The following is a 17,958-nucleotide window of genomic DNA, read 5'->3' on the forward strand; positions in this document are numbered from 1 at the left end:
TGATGACTGGTTTTACCCAATGAAGCCCAGGTCAGGCCTCCTCTGCTTAGCAGATCCCTCTTCCTGTGCCCTCAGCTGGCTCTGTTCCTACCACCCAGTAGCACTTATTGAGCCCCAGCTGTGTGCATTGTTTTGGGGGAGGGGACCCATTAACCTTCCGTGTCCCCTCCTGGCCCTGGTGGACAGGTTTCTCCCATGCCCAATGCCCTTGTTTGTACTTGTGTGTAAGAGGAGCTGGGCTCAGGATTAACAGAGAACACTCACTGGTTAACAGAGGCCGAAGGGCCTGGCCTGGGGACAGAAAAACACCTCTTTTTGTCAATGTTTGATGTGTTTCAGAAATGTTCCCTGGCCTGGGAACACAGATAATGGCCTGAGGGTAAGACACTTATTAATGTGTTACTTAAGAGAGGGAGGTAGCAGGGTGGAGCTGTGGCCGGGATCCAGGTGGCCCAGGGACTTGCTGTGTGATCTTCAGCGGGTGATGTCACCTCTCTGTGAATATCATACCAGTTCCCTCATTTGGGCCCTCATGGGGCAGAATGTATTCAGATCAAATCAGTGGAGAAGAGGTCACTCTGTTGTCCACTGGGCCTCCCAGGCCTAGGAGCAGGTAACTGAACAGCCCTGGAACAGAAGTGAGGCCCCCGGAACCGAGGGGCAGGCCTGGGCCCCTCTGCTTGTCCTAAGCTGGCTTCGGCTTCTGCGGGCACCAGGGTTGGTTTCCTTGAATGGATTTGTATTTGTGAAGTACCCATATATGTGTGTTGTGCTGTTGTAAGCACTACATATATCCTCTCAACAAGCCAGGAGGCAGGTGCTATTATTATCCCCATGTTACAGATGAGGAAATGGAGGCGCACAGAAGTTTTTAATAATGTCTTGTTAGTGGTAGAGTGGAGTTTAAACCCACTGGCTCCAGAGCCTGGGCCCCTCACTTCTCTCCCCCATAGCTTCAGTGCCTGATGAATGTCTAGCATGGCCCAGGGCCCATGCAAATGCTGCCTTGTGTGACAATCGCAGTAACCCTCAAGGGTAAGTGTTGTACCTATTGTGTGGCTGAAGAAACTGAAGCTTAGGAAGATGATCTAACCTCACCAAGGTCAAACAGCTTGTAAGCGGGGGAGCCAGGATGCAGACGACCTGCAAACCCTGGGGCTGCCGTGACCTCACATGGTCCCATGCACTTCCTCCAGCCAGTCAGCAGGTGACCCAGGCCTGGGTGGCTCATAATATTGGGCGTTTCATACAGGGAACTACACCAAGTATTGAAGAGGTCATTTCTGGATTGAGACTGCCCCTGTCCAGGCTCCTGAGAGTACACACATCAGACCAGTCTCAGAGACCAGTCCGTGTGACCAAAGGCGCTTGCCTGGAACAGTGTGGCCAACGTGGAACAGACCTAGCATGGATGGTCAGGACACCCAGGCCCTGGGAATGGGAGTGGTCCCTGACCGCATCCCCCAGCCCATTCTGACAGCCCGTCCACATGGACACAGACACCTTAACACACTCAAAAAGGACTCTCCTCAGGATGACCTTCACTCCCACCCCCAAACCCTAAGATATACCTGCCAGTCCCCCAGCCTCTGGGGCAGTGGGTGTCATCCTTGGCCGCGTCACCCTCCAAACAAATCTCAGGGCTGGATGGCATTAGCATCTCTTCTGGTTCCAGGGTTGACTGGGCTCAGCCAGTGTTTCTCGTTCAGGCTCTTTTGTGCGGTTGTAGCTGTAGTCAGATAGGAGTTGGCCTGGAGTCATCCGAAGACCTCCTCACCCATACATCTGGTCATTGATGCTGGCTGTCAGCTGAGCCCCTGGCTGTGCTGTTGGCCTGAACACCTACACATGACCTCTCAGTGTGTCCTGGACTTCCTCACAGCCTGGAACCTGGGTTTCAACCCTGGGCCAACCCAAGAGACAGAAAAAGTGGGGGCTTTCAGTCTCTTCAGGCCTGAGCCTGTGGAAACAGGACCCTGAGCGTGTAGAGAAAGCAGGGCTCCCATGATGCCTTGAACAAGATACTGCCCCTCTCCCCTGGGGCCCTGATTCTTCATTCATAAAGTGTGAGGAAGATGTACTAGAGCAGGGACTAGCCAACTTTTTCTTCAAAGGGCCAGGGAGTCAATATTTTAACACTGTGGCCCATACTGTCTTTGTTGCCGCTCCTTAACGTCACCATTCTGGTACAAGAGCAGCCACAGCCAATACATAAACAAAGGGTGCAGCCGGCTTCCAATAAAACTTTATGCATGGCCATTAAAATTTGAATTCGCATGTCTTTTATTTATCACAAAATATTCTCTAGATTTTTTTTTTTCTGAGCAGGACCCATTCTTAGCATGGGATTCATATGAAAATAGGTGGCCAGATTTGGCTTGTGTGTGTCATTGGTCCCTAAGCCTCTGGACTTGGGCAGAGCTTCTCACTTTAACTTGAAAAGGAATTACCTGGGGATCTTGTTAAAATGCAGATTCTGATTCAGTGCATTCGGCAGAGGCCAGAGAACCTGCATTTCCTTTGAGTTCCCGGGTGATGCTGCTACTGGTGGTGCTGCTGCTGGTCCGCAGAGCGCACTTTGAGAATCATCCAGCTCAGCCAGTCTCTCAGGTTCAAAGTGTGGCTCTGCACTGAAAGAATGCTCAGTCAGAAGCCTGGACACACTCAAGGGCCTGGAATTTTTTTTTTCCTTTCCTTTCCTTTTCTTTCCTTTCTTTCTTTTTTTCTTTTCTTTTTTTTTTTTTGACAGGGGTCTCACTCTGTCACCCAGGCTGGAGTGCCGTGGTGAAATCTCAGCTCACTGCAACCTCTGCCGCTCAGTCTCAAGGGATCCTCCCACCTCAGCCTCCCAAATAGCTGGGATTACCAGCACACGCAACCACACCTGGCTAATTTCTGTATTTTTTGTAGAGACCGGGTTTCACCATGTTGGCCAGGCTGGTCTCGAACTCCTGGCCTCAAGTGATCCTGGGCCAGCATTTTCTGTGTAACCTTCATCTCTGTCCCATGTTTTTTCTGCTTTATTTATTTCCTTGTTTTTTGTGTCTCCCGCCAGTCCAGCCGCCCCCAGCTAGAACACAAGCTCCTTGAGAGTCGGGCCTTGTTGCTGGGTTGCCCCACAGTCTGGCACCATGCAGGTGCTCAGTCAATATTCGTTAAATAAACGAATGAGTGATGCAGGCGGTGCCTGGTTGGCCTCCCTTATCGCCCATCCCCACGGGGACTTCGTCATTCTATCACCACCTAGTGGGCACTTTTGTGTACTGCGAGGTGGGGGAGAAAAATGTCCATGTTTGAGCCTGATCCAGGCCGAAAGTAGAGAGATGTGGGCAGAGAGATGCCCCTTCTGGTGCCCCTGTATCCGTGTTTTTGTCTGCTTGCACAGAGCTCCTCGGAGAGCCTTCCTGGAGAAGGCAGCATTTGAGCTGAGCAATGAAGACAATATGCTTTGGAATGGTAGGAATGCGAGAGGGAGAAAAGGCATTTCTGGCAGAACAAACGGTGAGCAAAGGCCTGGAGGCTGGAGCGAGTCGGCATCGCCAAAGGGAGGAGAAGCAGCAGCAGCTGAGATGGGCAGTGGAAGGTGAGGTCAGATCAGGGTGTAAGGAGGTGGAGAGCGGCCCCAACGGAAGGGAACTTGCGCTGAGAGTGAGTGATTCGTGCCAGGCACTCCACACACAAGAGTTTGTTTAATCCCCACAAAGGCCAGTGAAGTTGATTTTAGGAACCCCAAGTTACAGACGAAGAAACTGAGGCTCAGGTCAGTGGAGGGACTTGCCCACGGTCACACAGCTGGTAAGGAGCAGAACTGGGTTTGAATAGAGATCATCTGACTGACTGTCTCCTCTCTGAGGGGGCCCTGCCTCTGGTCTGTGCTTGGTGAGGGGTGGGGCAGGGCACATGCTGGAAGCCCATTATACAGATATGGAAACTGAAGCCCAGATGGGGCGAACATTTTCCGATGACGCGCAGCAGGCAAGGCGCAGTGTGGCTTTCACCCTGGCCCTGCCTGGGCTTTTGTCTGACTGCTGGAAGCTGATGCTCTCGTACAAGAGACATGAGCAGCTGGCCACAGAGGGTAGCAGAGAGCCCAGTCGGGACCCCTTGGCCAGCCCAGACCCCTGGGAAATGTGCTCAGGCTTCAGCTCCCAGTGAGGTGTGGCCCTGGGGGGCAGGGTAACAGCTCATCAGCAGACCTGGGTTGCCCCCAGACTCAGCCTGCTGCAGCCTTGCACCCCACACAGGAAGCCACTTGCCCCTTTCTCAGCCCCTCAGTCTGCTCTTCTGGGGAGCAGAGGGCCCCAGCCTGGAAGATTCAGAGGGGCAAGAGAGCCACCGCTACTCAGACAGGATCGGGCTTCAAACTATGTGATGTTCACCCCACAACAAGCCTTCAAGTGGGCACTGTTAGGATTCTCACTTTCAAGTCAAGATAACTGTGGCTCAGAGAGCCTCAAGTCCTTCTGCCTGAAGGACCTGCCCAAGGTCACCACGCTTGAGCTGGACTCAAATCCAGGTGAAGGTAACTGCTGTGGTTTGAATGTCCTCTCCAAAATGCCTGTTGAAATTTAATTGTGGCTGGGCATGGTGGCACATGCCTGTAATCTCAGCTACTCAGGAGGCCGAGGCAGAAGAATCGCTTGAACCCAGGAGGCAGAGGTTGTGGTGAGCCGAAATGGTGCCACTGCACTCCAGGCTGGGTGATAAGAATGAAACTCCATCTCAAAAAATAAAAATAAAATAAAATAAAATTTAATTGCTATTGTGACAGTGTTGAGAAATGGGTCCTTTAGGGGTGATTGGGTCATGAGGTGCTCTGCCCTCATGAAGAGATTAATGCAGTTATTGTAGGAGTGGATTACTTATGGCAGGAGTGAGCTTCTGATAAAAGGATAAGTTTGGCCCCATTTCTCTCTCTGTCTTGTGTGCATACTGGCCATGTGATGCCTTCTGCCACAGGATGACTCTCTCCAGATGCTGGCACTATTTTTCTAGACTTCCCATCCTCCAGAACCATGAGCCAAATAAAGTTATTTTCTGTATAAGTTACCCAGTCTGCGGTATTCTGTGATAGCAGCGGAAAATAGATTAAGACAGTAACACTGAGGCATGTGACCACAACCCTCATGGCTGCCCTGTCCTGACCTGCCAGCCAACCCCAGTGGCTCCTTCAGCTACATCTGCTTATTCATCCATAGCCTCAAGGCATCATGGTTGCAGGCCTCTGGCTTTGTGCTAATGTGGCCCCCACATACATACCCCACTTTTCCCTCGGACCCTCTCCTTTTACCTTCCCAGCTTCAAGCCTGGGAGCGACACAGGGCAAGGACAGGGTAGGGTCCAAGCCTTTTCATGGTTCCAGTGCCCAACATGGGTCCCCACAGGGTGAACACTCTATAGACATATTCTGTGTAAGTGAGTACATCCCTGTAAATGGGGATACCATTCCCAGTTTTTAAGTAGGAAAGCTGAGAGTTAACAGGGGACAGTGCCCTGCCTGGGTCACCAGCAAGTTCGAGGCAGAGCAGCGCCCTGTCCAGGCTTCTTGCCATCCAGCCTCAGGTTTCCTCCCTGGGGCGATGCAGCCTAATGAAGCTCCCTCAGCAGCTGGCATTACCTGAAGTCCTGCCCGTGAATCAGAAAGCTAGCACCCTGGGCTGCTTTTCTGCCAGGCATTGGCCGATCGCGCAGATGCCCAGCTGGCCCCTCTGGCACGCAAACACCCGGAATGTGCATTGGTTAGAGACCGCCGGGAGAAGATGACCGTGGTCAGATTTCTAGGGCTCCCTGGGAGGGAGTGCATTCTTTCTGTTGGGGATTTTTTACCGGAGCAGTTTCCTTAATCCTCCTCAGGGCATAGCTGGGATTTAGTAATGAGTTGTAACAGCCAGAATGGTTGATTCTCTGAGCCAGGACCCAGCTGTTCATTCTTGAACAAGCTGGGCTCCTCTTTTCCAGAGGTCCTGGCTCAGCTACCGCAGGGTGAGGTTGGGAGCAGGAATCCAGAACCAGCGTCACACCACCGCTCACAGGGGCAGAGCCTGTGCCCTCATTGTATAGATGGAGCCACGGAGGCCCAGAGAGGCTGTGAGGTGGGGTGGAGTCAAGAGCCAAGGTGGGCAGAACAACTTTGTGTGCAAAGACTCAACTGTGGGTGGAGCCAAGGGGAGGGGCTACCTCCCAGGACCGAGGCCAGTCTTCGGGCACCAGGAACAGGGCCTGCCAAGGTGTCATGGGACCTCAGGGCAGGACTGGTCCCACTGGGAAGCTTCTCCCCAGGAGACAAGCTCTGCGTTGCATTCTGTTTTATAGGGGTGCAGTCAAGGAGGATCCGTCCAAGCTGAGAAACAGCAGGAGTGACCCCTGGAAGCTGTGTCTTGGGTCGGGTCCCCAGAAGCAGGCTCTCTGCTGAGGATTTGTGAGCAAGTGATTGATTAAGGAAGTGCCCCCAGAATAAACCAGGAAAGGAGTGGGAAGCAGGAGAGGGGAGGGAAGGAAGACCAACAGTGCCATGTCTGGCCAAGTCCAGCAGGCAGGTGCTTCATTGTGATCCCGAGGGCCACTCTGGAATGCAAGTTACATCTCAGGGTTATTGAAACCCCAGGCAAGGAAGCTGGGCTTCCACACTCCCCACACCCCATGAGTTAGCATCATCCAAGGAGATCTGGGCAGAGTGCAGCTTCCTGGAGGAGGAGGCATGGGCCTTGCTGTGTGACGACCCAGCAAGGGGTGTGCAGGTTCTGAGGAAAAAGGGTTTGAGCAGAACCTGAGGGAGGAGCTCAGGCATGCTGCTTGAAGGCCAAGGTTGCCCTGGGTAAGGACCAAGGTCCCATCCCTGATTTAGGACAGGCCAAGGAGGAGCAAGGGGATGGAGGCAGGGGATGGCTCCCTGCAGGCCCAGGTGAAGTTCATGCTACCATTTCAGCAAAAGTCCCATAAACCACCTCAGGAAATCCCTCTGTCATCTGCCGCTGTTTGGGGCCAAAAGCTTGAACTGTGATGAATTTTGTGAAAGGGAGAACTGCCTCATTCTGCCAAAGCCGTTCAGAAGTGAGTCACTAGCCCAGAACAGGCCCCACATAGCTGCGCCAGCTCAGACCCCATCTAGCTGCACCTGCAGGAGCTCAGGCCCGAGGTGGACATCGGGCCTGGGCCCCAGGGCAGAGCCATGACCAACAAGGGGCAGCCCAGGGAGCTACTCCCCAGCCTTCAGTGGGCCCCACTTCCCTTCCCTCCTCCCCTCCCTGAAGGCCCCGCCCAGACCGCTTGGCCTCCGGCCTTGCCTCCTCCAACCTGATCTCCTAGGGTTGCTCAAGGGTCTCCTCTAAAAAGCAAATCCGGTCTTGTCTTTCCCCTGCCTGCCACATTCCGTGGCTCCTCACTGCTCTCAGGAGAAAGACCAAAGTCCCTGTGTGCTCCCAAGCCCTCTCCTGATGATGCAGAGGCGTGGCCCATAGGGACTGAGAGCTGCTCACTTCAGGCAGAAGCCAGGCATCCTGGCAGCCCCTGAGAGCCGCCCAGCTGGCCAGAAGGAGCTGCCCCGGACCTGCTCCCAGGCCTCCCTTTCCCTGTAATTCATATATAGAAAGCATCTAAATCAGGAGCCAACCCTCCACCAGAGGGAGCGGCGCCCTGGAGCTGGAAGTGGAGCTTTTCTTAGTCATTACATTTGGTTTTGTTTTGGGGGAAAAAAACAAAATGAAACAATTAAGGTCTTATTTTCACAATCACCTGTGGAATGAGGAGGCTTCCAGATGGTATTTGGTGAGAGCACCAGGAACCTTGTGGTCCTGTGAGGGCATTCAGGGGTAGGGAGTCTAACTCATCACCCAATCCTCATGGCTCCAACTTTAAACACACCCAGAAGCCTATCTCGTCCCCCAGCCCAGCTCCGTCGCCTGCACCTGGTCCAAGCTGAGGACCCTCTGCCCCAGCCTCCTGGTTGCCCCACTGTTTCTGCCCTAGGCCTGCTCCAGTCCCTTCTCACGGACAGCCAGAGCCAAGCCTCTGCTCCAGTAAGGGATCTCTCCAAAGGCTCCTGTCTCCCTCCGGGTAAGGCCAGGGTCCTAATCACGGCCCACAGAGGCCAACACCACCGCCTCTGACCTCCCTCCCTCTGTCTCCAGCTTTCCTGGGATCCCGCCTGGGATCCCCTCTGCCCAGCACTCAGACCTCCTGCACCAGCTGTTCCCCTGCCTGGAACATTCTCCACTCCCCCTAGGTCCACAGGGTCTGAGCCTCATGTCCTACAGATCTCACTCAAAGGGTGGCCCTTCACTGGCTTCCCTGATGGCACCACTTCCTGCCCACTGGTCCTTCTCTCCCTCCCTCACTCTGCCTCATCTAGCCCTGGACACTCCACCAATCTGATACATCTTTATTTCTCTGTTTATTGTCTAGTTTCCCTCCATGCCCACCAGGATGTAAGCTCTGAGAGCAGGGGCTTTGTTTCATTCGCTGCCATAATTCCAGTACCAAGAACAATGCCTGGCACCTCCTAGTAGGTGCTCAATAAATATTTATTGAATGAATGAATGATTGAATTATGTCTGTCATTGACAGAGGGAAGTCTGGGCAACATAGTGAGACCCCATCTCTACCAAAACTAAATAATTAGCCAGGTGTGGTGGTGCATGCCTGTAATCCCAGCTACTCCAGAGGCTGATACAGGAGGATTGCTTGGTCCCAGGAGGTAGAGGCCACAGTGAGCCATGATCACACTGCTGCACTCCAGCCTAGGCAACAGAGAGAGATATAGTCTCAAAAAAAAAAAAAAAAAAAAAAAAGAAAAGAAAAAAAGAAAATAAAATACATAGGGGTGGGCAGATTTCCCCTAAGATGCTCTAAGGATGCCCTCTCTAGGTGCAGGAGTCAGTCTAAAGTTACCTCCTGGGGGAAGTCTTCTGTCCAGTTTTTAAATGGAAGCTAGCAGGGTGCTAGCTGCAGGCAGCAAGTCTCATCACTGAACAGAACCGGTTTTCATTTGGTGCAAACACTATCTCCTCCAGGAAGCCCTCCCAGGACCCTTCCCAGCCCCTAGTGAAAGTGCCTCCCTCCTGCTAGCCTGCCACTTTCTCCCTTGTGGTCCATTCTGGATGTCAGTGCCGGGCCAGTGAGCATCCTAGCGGGTGCCTGAGTCATACCCGGAGTGCACCTGGAGAGCCCCTTTCTGCTCACACTTTACAGGGCCCCATGCTGGCCTCAGACACGCCCATCTTCTCATTTAAGCCTTACAACAACCTTCCGAGGTAGTCATCACCATCCCCATCTTACAGATAAGGAAACTGCGGTCAGAGGCCACAGAGGTGACTTACCCGAGCCCCACACCTGGTGTCACAGTGGAGTAGAGCCTGGCTCCTTGGCCCTGAGTTCAGCCCCCATCACAGCTGCCGCATTCACAGTCAGTGCTCAACACGTGTTCACGTGTTTGGAGGACGAACCAAACCCGAGTTCTCGGGGCTCCCCAGCCAGCATGAAGACCGTGTAACCACAGCACGCATGGGCGGGCCGCTTGGCAATGGCCAGGCTCATGCTCTACTGAGCCCCTGGGGGTCACGACTCCCCTGCTGCTCTGTGCAGAGAAAGAAAAGGCAGTCACCTCTCTCTTCCCTCACTGGAAGGTGAGGCCCAGGGGGTCCGGCCTGTGGGATGTGAAGAAGCCACACATTGGTGCCCATCACCTGGTCCTCAGCCTCTCCTTAGGGCAGAGTCGAGGCCCAGAAGGTTGAAAGAGCTGGAAGCTGGGGACAGAGCCTGCACCAGTGCCTTTGCCTCTTATCAGTCAGTCCAATTTTTGTTCTCTGACTCCCCCTGCTACATACCAGAATTGTGCTCTCTCTCTCCCCCTCTCTGGGATCTGCACCTCAGTTTCCTTGTCTGTAATATGGGGGTAACTGAACCCCCATATTAAAAGGATCCAAGGATAAATGAGATAACACAAGTGCTTGGCATAGGGCCTGGAAGAAAGAAAGTAAATTCCTTTTTTTTTTTTCGCTCTGTCGCCCAGGCTGGAGTGCAGTGGCGTGATCTCAGCTTACTACAACCTCCGCCTCCCAGGTTCAAGCAATTCTCCTGCCTCAGCGTCTTGAGTAGCTGGGATTACAGGTGCGTGCCCGGCTAATTTTTGTATTTTTAGTAGAGACGGGGTTTCACCATGTTAGACCAGGCTGGTCTCGAACTCAGGTGATCCACCTGCTTCAGCCTCCCAAAGTGCTGGGATTACAGGCACTGTAATCCGCGGTGAGCCACCGCGCCCGGCCCAAAAGAAAGTAAATTCTTAATAAGCAGAACATGTAATTATTAGCTAGCACATATATTACTTTGCCTCCTTCTTCCCCACTCTTACAAATGGATCTCAAGGCCTGGAGCTACAAAGTTGGTTGTTAGACATCCTATTTGTTTAGGATGAAAAACAAAACAAAATAATAGTGCCCAATGCTGGAGAATGCCATGCAGAAATAGTACAGTGTCAGCCGGGCATGGTGGCTCACGCCTGTAATCCCAGCACTTTGGGAGGCCAAGGTGGGTGGATCACCTGAGGTCAGGAGTTTGAGACCAGCCTGGGCAACATGGCGAAACTCCACCTCTACTAAAAATACAAAAATTAGCCGGGTGTGGTGGCGCATGCCTGTAGTCCCAGTTACTCGGGAGGCTGAGGTGGGAGGATTGCTTGACCCAGGAAGTTGAGGCTGCAGTAGGCTGTGATCATAACACTGCACTCCAGCCTAAGCAACAGAAGAGATCCTGTCTCAAAATATAAAATAAATAAAACAAAGCACAGTATAATAGCATTTTATGAGCATTTTAAATATTCAAGGTATTTTATCAAATGTTAAATACTAATAAATTCTCATTTTTGTCTCAGCTCTCCTGACTTTTAAAATGTATACCAAAAAATAAGTCATTTCGAAGCTGTCCAGTTAAGTGAGCTATAAACTGGATTTATAATATTGCCAAGTAAGGCATTTCCTCAAACTGGCAAACTAATATAAATGTCTCCCCCTGTCTTTTGTCAGGTGTAGTTTTTCCTTCTTCTTTTTTCTTTTCAGACCTGGTGAGCAGGAAGTACAGGATCGTTTTGAATTCAGCAGATTTTGAATAATGCCAGATCAGGAGTGGATCTCTGGGGTAAGATGCAATGGTCCCACACACTTATATGTCACCAGAGTCCACTCTTTGGGGAACAGCAATTTGACAGAACATGTCAAGAGCTTGTGAAAATAAGTAATTCACATTCGACCTGTTACCCAGAAAAAAACCGGGGTTCATTCACCTGGTGAATCTCAAACGGCTCTCCACGAGAACGCAGGTTTGGATCAGTAGGAATTTTATGACTCGCCACAGGTAAGAAGAGCCCTGGGAGGATTCTCCAAAGCAGTGTCTCCCTGAGGGAAAGTGACAGGAGGGTTTTATGCAGTGATGGAGGGGACGAGGGGCCCCGCTGCTGCAGACGCAGGGCCCCATCGTGCCAGCCCACAGGTTGCCTGTGATGGTGATGAAGGTGTAGCTCCTCCTGAGGTGGAGCTCATGGTCAGCATGGTCATGAGGAATGTGTACTCAGGTTCATCTAGAACAGGGGTGTCCAATCTTTTGGCTTCCCTGGGCCACACTAGAAGAAGAATTGTCTTGAGCCACACATAAAATACACTAATACTAACTGTATCTAATGAGCTAAAAAAATCGCAAAAAAAAATCTCATCATGTTCAAAGAAGGTTTATGAATTTGTGTTGGGTCACATTCAAAGCCGTCCTGGGCCGCCGGTTGGACAAGCTTGATCTAGAAGTTGCCTGGGTCTGTCAGGAGCCGGTGCCAGCAAGTAGGTGACCACATTCAACACAGGGTTTGGGAAAAAACAAGCTGCAAAGCAGGAGGCTGTCAAACAGGCTTATTGTGCCAGTTGACTAAATGCCTATAGTCCCTAGAGACCCTCCCTGTCTGCTTACAAACCTGTTGGAATTTTATTTGGAGCCTTAAAGGAAATGTGACTGTGGGACCTGAGTCACATAACAGGCAGCCACAACCTCTGTTTCTCTGATTATAGATCAACTTTTTCCATACCTACATTCTTTTGTAAAATGTTGTAAAAGACTAAAGGGCACTGGAGGAAAGACCCCCTTTTCCTCATTACTGACTCTCCTTGTAGGTTAACTTCCTTCTTTCTTCTCTTGTACCTGACTCCAACCAGATAGCACAATAGGCTCTGTGACAATCAATTTACTCAAGATAGGTGTTGACTATACCTTTCTGACAAAGAACAAGCTGCAACCAATCAGATTGCTGTAATTCATAGATCAGCCTCGTATGGAAAAGGCTGCTAAACTTTAGTAATCCTGCTAAATTTCTTTGTTTCTACCTATGCAAGTAAAACCTTAACTTCTCCATTTCAGAGCATTGATTCCATTCCTCTGGAGTCTGTGTCTCCCGGACAGTCATCCTTAAACTTTGCACTTGCATTAACTCTTTTTTTTTTTTTTTTTTTTGAGATGGAGTCTTGCTCTGTTGCCCAGGCTGGAATGTAGTTGTGCAATCTCAGCTCACTGCAAACTCCACCTCCCAGGTTCAACCAATTCTCCTGCCTCAGCCTCTTGAATAGCTGGGATTACAGGCGTTGTGCCACCAGGCCTGGTTAATTTTTGTATTTTTAGTAGAAACAGAGGTTCACCATGTTGGCTGGGCTCGTCTCGAACTCCTGACCTCAGGTGATCCACCACCCCACCCCGCCGCGGCTTCCCAAAGTGTTGGGATTACAGGCATGAGCCACTGCGCCCAGCCGCATGAACTCTTTAGAACAGTAATCTGATCCTTTTGATTATCAGGTTGAAAAGCCATAGAAACAATTTATATGCTTTAACCAATTATTTCCTCTGGGATTTATCCCAGAGGAAATAATTTTTTTAAAGCAAACCAAAAATATAAGTGTTGGGGTACAGAAAATGATTCCCCAAAATGTGGCACTTGGGCATGCTGAGTGCTTTTGAAAACTGAAAGGCCTTACAAATAAGCCTCAGCATCAAGGCCTCTCTAACCTTGTCTCGTTCTCTCCCTCTCACCCCTCAAGTCCTTGGAGGGACTCTCTGGAATTTCCTTATCTGACCTAGAAAGTGTCTTGCCAAAAGAAACACATTTGCCTTCTGTCCGTCTGTTACCCCATTATCCACTGCAGAAAAGAAGCCGGAAGAAAAGAAGTCAGAAGTCCAACCACAGCTGGATGGACTTTTCCACAAGATGTCTGCCTCTCAGACTCATTCCATTCACAAGTTAATTTCTGTCTCCCTGATCCATTCATTCTCCTTAATAATCATTTACTGCTCCTCAAAACAATGCTCTATGTTTCCCATCTCCTTGCTCCCCTGGGAAAAAGAGTACATAAGCTTCTGTACCCCATTGGGGGATTGGGGTAATCACACTGTAATTCTCTCCCATGAATGTTAATAAATGTGTATGCTTTTTCTCCTACTAATCTGCCTTTGGTCAGGTGATTTTCAGTGAACCTTCAGAGGGAAAAGGGGAAGTTTTCCCTTCACCCATATGCAGGCATGTAAAGATGTTCATTGCAGTGCTGTTTATAGCAGAGAAAATGGCAAACACAATCAAACAATAGGGGGATGGTTAAGAAAAAATGCACAATTGCAGTTAGACTGTTCTCTACCGGCAGGGAGGTTTTTTTTCACCCTTTTTGATTCTCACAGCAGCCCTATGATGTAGACAAAACCGGGTTCACATTTATTCTCCCCATTATTCATGGGGGTGGGGGCCAGGAGGCAGACTGAGTTTCGAGAAATTCTGGGCAGAGCTTCCAACAGGGAATCAGATTCTGAACTGGGACAGCTCCCAGGTGTCCTAAAGTGGAATCCAGAGCTGACTCACAGCAGCGTGTGTCTCACAGGGGGATCCAGCGGCAAGTCCCCACTCTTGGATAAAGATGAAACCACCTTTGCGAAAATTATGACAGAGGCCGGGCGCGGTGGCTCATACTTGTAATCCCAGTACTTTGGGAGGCCAAGGCAGGCGGATCACCTGAGGTCAGGACTTTGAGACCAGCCTGGCCAATATGGTGAAACCCCGTCTCTACTAAAAATATGAACAAATTAGCTGGGCAGGTGTCTGTAATCCCAGCTACTTGGGAAGCTGAGGCAGGAGAATTGCTTGAACCTGGGAGGCGGAGGTTGCAGTGAGCCAAGATCGCATCACTGCACTCCAGCCTGGGCAACAAGAGCGAAGCTCCAACTCAAAAAAAAAAAAAAAAAATTATGACAGAGAAAGAGATCTGACCTAACCAACTCCATCTTGCCTTTAACCTCCAAGCTGCCCTGTTCATTCCTGGGCATAGGCTGAACTTAGTTTATAGTTTAACTTTGAAACAAAGATGCTAACAGCCCTTTCCCTAAACAAACCCCTTCCTGCCTGAGGACCAGACTGTCTTTGTAAGACTAACAGGCTAGCCATAAGATTTGAAATTATGGTTTAGGAGTCACACAGCTGGCTACAAGATTCTGAACCTTCCCAGTTCCTCCTAGGGATAACATCGCGATTGTAAAACCTAAGATTGGCACTTGAGGTATTTCTCAGACCCTGCACTGCTGATGCACTCTGATGCACAAACAGGTGCCACCCAGGCCTGTAATCTGGCTCAACCAGTTCTGCGATCCTACCCAGGAACAGAAGACAGCAAGAATCCACTTCAGGCCAGGTGCGGTGGTTCACGCCTGTAATCCCAACACTTTGGGAGGCCGAGGTGGGCGGATCATTTGAGGTTAGGAGTTCGACACCAGCCTGGCCAACACGGTGAAACCTCATCTTTACTAAAAATACAAAAATTAGCCAGGCATGGTAGCGCATGTCTGTAATCCCAGCTACTTGGGAGGCTGAGGCAGGAGAATTGCTTGAACCCGGGAGGCAGAGGCTGCAGTGTGCCGAGAATGCGCCACCACACTCTAGCCTGGGTGACAGAGGGAGACTCTATCTCCAAAAAAAAAAAAAAAAAAAAAATTGACTTCAACCCCCGTATGATTTCATCTTCAGTCTGACCAATATGCACTCCCCAATCCCTGGTCCCAGACCTGCTGAATTATCCTTAAAAGACCCATTTTTGAATTTTCGAGGGGCTGATTTAAGTAATAATACATTCCAGTCTCCTGTTTAGCCGGCTCTACATGTATTAAACTCTTTCTATTGCAATTCCCCTGTCTTGATAAATCGGCTCTACCTGGGCAACGGGCTAGAACTTGTTGGGCTATTACTAAGACAGTGTAAGATCAAGCTTCATTCTGGCCCACTCTCCCCATCTCACCCAGAAGAGGTGGACTCCTAGGCTGCCCCTTCCTCTCTTGATCTGACTGGGATTTCCCCCCTGTTAGGGAGCTCTGGAAGAACCCCCAGTCCCAGGCCCCACCTGGCTCTGAGCTGGGCTTACAGGAAGCCCCCTGTGCACCCCTGTCCCATGAGGTCATGTGGAAAAACCCTGGGAAACTCTAACACCTGCTGCAGGTGCTGGCTGTTCCTTTTTTTTTTTTTTTTTTTTTCAAGCTGTAGAATTTCTCTGCCATGCAAAACTTGTTGATAATAATATAACAAACATTTCCATCTCTATTGCCCTGCTTAGGAAATAAATCTTACGGGGACACTGGAAGACTCTTGGGTGCCCCTTCCTGATCCTGTTCCCCACCTCTGTCACCAGGGGTAACCCAAACCTGAACTGCGTGTTTATCCATAAATGATAAGTGGTATTGCTTTGCATGGTTTTAAACTTTCAGTAGCGGTTTCTGTCTTTTATTCATTCATAAACTCACAAACATATACGTATTGAGAACCTACTGTATGTGAGGCACCATCCTAAGCCCTGGGAACATCCGTAAACAACAGAGAGGATTACTGCTCTCATGGGACACACATTCTGGTGGGGTGAGCCAAACCATAAACAAAAGGTATGAAACTGAGATACATTATTAATATGTTACAACGTGAGAAGTACAGAGGGAAAAAATAAGGGAAGCTGGAGAGGCAGGGGTGGTGGAATATTGCAATTTTAAGTAGGATTGCAATTTTTTCCCCTTTTTTCTCTTTTGAGATGGGGTCTTGCTCTGTCCCGCAGGCTAGAGTGCAGTGGTGCAATCATAGCTTGCTGCAGCCTCAAATTCCTCAGGCTCAAGCAACCCTCCCATCTCAGCCTCCTGAGTGGCCAGGACTACAGGTGCACACCACCAAGCCTAGTTAATTTTTTTTTTTTTTTGAGACGGAGTCTCGCTCTGTTGCCCAGGCTGGGGTGCAGTGGTGTAATCTCCACTCACTGCAAGCTCCGACTCCCGGGTTCATGCCATTCTCCTGCCTCAGCCTCCCGAGTAGCTGGGACTATAGGTGCCCGCCACCACGCCCAGCTAATTTTTTTGGGGTTTTTTTTGGTAGAGATGGGGTTTCACCGTTTTATCCAGGATGGTCTCGATCTCCTGACCTTGTGATCCTCCCGCCTTGGCCTCCCAAAGTGCTGGGATTACAGGCGTAAGCCACCGCGCCCGGCCAATTTTTTTTTTTTTAAGTAGAGACAAGGTCTCGTGATGTTGCTCAGGCTGGTCTTGAACTCCTGAGCTCAAGTGATCCTCTTGCCTCAGCCTTCCAAAGTGCTGGGATTATAGGTGTGAGCCACCATGGCTGGCTGTGTATGTCTTGTGTATGTCATGGCATCCTTGTATGTCTTGTGTATTTACTCAATATTGTATATGTTTTGTATAACTGTGCCATCTTTATTCATTCCCCTGTCAATAAGTATTTATTATATCTTTCTCTTGTATTTGTCCTTATAAACAACGTTGCCATAGCATTCTTGTAAATGTCTTTTTTTTTTTTTTAAGTCAGTGTCTTGTTCTGTCACCCAGGCTGGAATACAGCAGCACGATCATAGTTACTGTAACTTCAAACTCTTGGGCTCATGTGATCCTCCCACCTCAGCCTCCTGAGTGCCAAGACTACAGGTGCATGCCTCTATGCCCGGCTCATTTTTAATTTTTTTTGTAAAAACAGTGTCTTGTTATGTTGCCCAGGCTGGTCTCAAACTTCTTACCTCAAGTGATCGTTCTGCCTCGGCCTCCCAAAGCACTGGGATTACAGGCATCAATATCTTTTTGTGCACGCACGGGAGAGATGTTCTAGGGCATGTATCCTAATATAGAATTGTCGAGTCCAAAGTATCTTCAACCTAGCTTAGCTAGATGGTATCAATGGCTTCTGCAAAAATAAATAAAATAAAATAAAATAAAATAAAAAATGAACCAAGCATAGTGGCACACACCTGCTGGGTCAATAGGCATAAGTGTTGTCAAAAAAAATTAAAAAATTAGCCAGGACTGATGGCACACACCTGTAGTCCTAGCTACCTGGGGGGCTGAGGTGGGAGAATCACTTGAGCCTAGGGGTTTGAGGCTGCAATGAGCTAGGATCACACCACTGCACTCTAGCCTGGGCGACGGAGTGAGACTCTGTCCTAAAAAAAAAAGAAAGAAGAAAGTAATTTTAAAAATATTTTGTTTTCAAAAACCCAGAATTGAAGAACACAAGTATCTGGCATGAAGAAAATATCCTACAAGTTTGCAGAGAAAAAGTGGATTTCATACAAAGGATCATGGATCCGAATGGCACTGGATTCTTTAACAGCGTCAGTGGGAACCGGAACATGATGGAGGAATATGTTCAAAATTCTGAAAGAAAGAGTTTGTAGTTAAATTAGTGATGAAAATTAGTAAACCAAGCCAATGGTAAAAACAAGACAATTGGGCCGGGCAGAGTGGCTCGCACCTGTAATTCCAGCACTCTGGGAGGCTGAGGCTGTGGATCATCTGAGGTCAGGAGTTTGAGACCAGTGTGGCCAACATGGCAAAACCCCATCTCTACTGAAAGTACAAAAATTAGCTGGGCTTGGCGCGTGCCTGTAGTCCCAGCTACTCAGGAGGCTGAGATAGGAGAATCAC

The 17,958-nt window shown here is 49.8% G+C and overlaps 2 long non-coding RNA genes across 3 annotated transcripts; one reads left to right on the forward strand and one right to left on the reverse strand.

Moving 5' to 3' along the window:
* Nucleotides 1-419: 419 nt before the first annotated feature.
* On the reverse strand, nucleotides 420-9,754 carry LOC104007855 (uncharacterized). 2 transcript variants are annotated; one of them, XR_010148932.1, is made up of 4 exons: nucleotides 9,681-9,754; nucleotides 9,315-9,571; nucleotides 2,451-2,630; nucleotides 420-1,729 (listed from the first exon to the last, which is right to left on the reverse strand). It is a non-coding gene; the product is annotated as an uncharacterized LOC104007855 (long non-coding RNA). The 2 variants fall into 2 exon arrangements; XR_002937950.3 differs by lacking the exon at nucleotides 9,681-9,754 and having other exon boundaries at nucleotides 1,572-1,903; nucleotides 9,315-9,485.
* LOC134807741 (uncharacterized) lies at nucleotides 9,593-13,460 on the forward strand. Its single transcript, XR_010148934.1, has 4 exons — nucleotides 9,593-9,780; nucleotides 10,007-10,104; nucleotides 11,049-11,127; nucleotides 13,059-13,460. It is a non-coding gene; the product is annotated as an uncharacterized LOC134807741 (long non-coding RNA).
* Nucleotides 13,461-17,958: the final 4,498 nt, after the last annotated feature.

This window comes from Pan troglodytes, chromosome 11 (genome assembly GCF_028858775.2).
Source record: "Pan troglodytes isolate AG18354 chromosome 11, NHGRI_mPanTro3-v2.0_pri, whole genome shotgun sequence".
Classification (NCBI taxonomy): domain Eukaryota; kingdom Metazoa; phylum Chordata; class Mammalia; order Primates; family Hominidae; genus Pan; species Pan troglodytes.